We start from the raw sequence: 2,942 nt of genomic DNA on the forward strand, positions 1-2,942 counted from the left end.
TTTTTTTTTTTTTTTTTTTTTTTTTTTAAAACAGTTAACTTAAAAAAAACATGTATAAAGTTGACTTGGGCTTCAAATAGGTTTCTCAAAAAAATTGGGTATAATTAGGATTATTGTGACCATCACTTTCATGCCACAGTGAATGCATAATTTAACAAAAGTTAGGTAAATGGTATGATTACAAGAGTTAAAAAAAAAACAATATTAACAGTACAATATAATAAAAATAGTAATAAACACATTTACTGACACAGAACAACAGAATAAAGATTAGTGCATACATAAATCTCAATTAATCAAATTAAATAAAAACCGCCAAAAAAACAACACAAAATAAGATATACTGCTGAAAAGAAGCAGGAAACAAACGGGTACAAAGACATTGTGAATAAAAGAGGACAATGAAAAACGACAAGAGCGCTGAAAATTATATCTTGGATAAATTTGTTTCTTATAATTCAACTTTTGGTTGTCCTAGTATTGTGGAGGTGTAGAGGCCCATGCTTTAGTTAGAATTTTACTATATATTTTCAATAGCGTAAAATATACTGATGTTTTCAACAGGTGTTTTAGATAGATGAATAATCTGAGGGGAAGTATCTGCTCCTGTGCGCGTCCCCGTCACCGCTTTGCTGGCGGGGTCCCTCCCTCCCACCAGGAGACTCCTGTTCGCCGCATCTCGATTTGTCCGCCAGGGGGCAGCTGTGTCGCGGTCTGAGCCTGCGCCGCTCCCGCTGCATCACAGAGAGGAAAATACCACCAGATGGCGGTTTAGGATTGCTGCTCTTATCTGAAGGCGCGGTTCCGCTTGCACTGCCAATTTTCAATATAAATATACCAACAATATTCAAACTAAAAACCTTCGCACGTGCGGAAAGGCGATAACCAGTTCGGCGATGGTTGTTAAAGGTGAGTGTCTTGTGTTTTTGTCGTGTTTTGTGCTGTGGTAACGGAATAAAGATGGTGGACACAGACAGGGAAGGCTGGGCGGTTGGGGGATGGGCGCTAGCGGCTAACGGAGGTGAATGTGCTTTCTCTCCCTGCCTCAGTTGCATTATATAGCCTAGCGCGGCTATTAGCTTGCGAGCTATCAGCGATGTTTTTTAATTAATTTATGACAACTTGTTAGAAGAGCGGGTGTTTGTAGCGGAGGGGTTGGGTTTTGCCTCAGAATGTCACTTGGGCGTTTGGACTTTGTCTTGTCAACAAATAAAGAGCCAGGCAGTGTGACGTGTTTTCTAGCTGTTTGCAGTCAGAATTCAGAGCATCACCTTCTCTCTCTTTTACACAGTGTTGTATGAAACATCCTACCTTCCTGTTGTGGTTTGCTTTATTAATCAGCTTCCACATTGCTGTTGGCTCTGCTGTCATCCCACTCCATGCAGATTGTGGAAATGTACACGTATAGTTACTTTTTTTTCTTGCACTAGCTTTGCAGCCTGTGTTTAAGTTTTGGGACTTTTCTTGCAAGGTGATAAACATGTTGCTTTTTAGTAAATCGTTCATAGCACGTGGGTGTTTCCAAGTAAAAACTGCAGATTGAAGCCCTTCACATTTTTTGCAGGAATATTATGGCGCTCTTTCCCCTTTCCCGCCCCCTTCCGTGCGGGAAACAGGCAAACATTGAGCGGGGAAACATGAGTCACATTAAGGCAGGGGGGATGGGAGCCCCAAATGGGGCTTTGGTCATGACTCCCCTGCACACTGATCCCGGCTCAGCTCAGCCTTTGCAGAGTTGATAGCTTAGTACCTACTAGCAGCTGCATGAATCTCAGATTGTTGCATAACTGCTTTGTTTACAGTCAGCCATGTGATTTCTCATGCAGGCTTTCCTAGACTACTGCTTTCAACCTGTCTGCCTGCCAACTTGTTCTACAGTCCTCCTTCAGTCTGAAATCCTTAATTTAGTTTTTTTTTTTTTTTTGCTAGTTGCACATATTGAACCTTTTGTGGATTTGACTTTAACTTGGATGTAAAATCGATATGACAATTATCCAAGGAAGTTCAAAGTAAAATAGTTTCTTTTGTTTTGTGAATACATTAACAGCTGAACAATGTTGAGATGGTTCTTTTTATAAAGGTTGATTAAAAAAGACACTTGGGAATGAAAAAACATAAAAAGTTTCCTCATTAAAGGAAACAAAAACGGAAGACTTTTTGTGGACGCCTTTGCAGTTTTCTTTAAAAGAAATCTGACTGTTTTTCTTTATTGCGCTACATCTTGATGGCTTATGAAAATACTGTAGATATTCTTAACATTGTAGTTGGTTTAAGGCAAACAAGCAATTAGGGCTGGGAAATAAATTGCATTAGCAGTATAATTGCAATTTAACAAAACACAATTTACAAATCCCCAAGGCACTCAATTTTGTAACACTGCATTTATAAAGAACAAGATGCTAACTTTCCAGTCCTTTAGTTGGTGATACGGAGCGTTTCGCTGCCACACATAAGGGAATAAAGAGAGCCGAGGCCCATCAACATAAGTGTCATGTCCTGCATTGATGAACTTTAGGCATTGAAGCTTTTTTTCAACAAAATCATTTAACCCTGCAGCCAACTGATCTCCTTATCATGAAATCCTCCAGAACAGACATCATCCTGATGTTATGCCATCCTTGATTTTAATTAACATTTTTTGATGGGCAGTAAATGACAGCTTAAACGGTCTTTGAATGCTGTAGTGCATTACCCGATTTTTGGGTGGCCCCATGTTCAGTTTATCCATGCTTTTGTGCAGCTCCCTTGAAGGATTTGTCATAGGCAGCCCCAGGTCACATGCGACTAGGCTCTACCCCTTATATTCATCCAGCTAGCTAATCTGAATCGTTCAATTCCATTTCGTGAGCGAGATCATCTGTGGTAGTAGCACTAGACATCTTCCAGGCATGCGAGTACTAGCAGCAGTTCAGCGGACAGGATGAATGAATGGTAGCCGGCGT

At 40.3% G+C, this 2,942-nt stretch overlaps 1 protein-coding gene across 1 annotated transcript in view; it reads left to right on the forward strand.

The window, feature by feature from the left end:
• Positions 1-733: 733 nt before the first annotated feature.
• The window catches only part of stag1 (stromal antigen 1), a 54,747-nt gene continuing 52,538 nt past the window's right edge, over positions 734-2,942 (forward strand). Inside the window, exon 1 of the mRNA XM_015375292.1 lies at positions 734-909. The gene's annotated coding sequence lies outside the window, so the exon portion shown is untranslated. The remainder of the gene's footprint in view (positions 910-2,942) is intronic.

This window comes from Cyprinodon variegatus, unplaced genomic scaffold, assembly GCF_000732505.1.
Source record: "Cyprinodon variegatus isolate N-32 unplaced genomic scaffold, C_variegatus-1.0 Scaffold116, whole genome shotgun sequence".
NCBI lineage: Eukaryota > Metazoa > Chordata > Actinopteri > Cyprinodontiformes > Cyprinodontidae > Cyprinodon > Cyprinodon variegatus.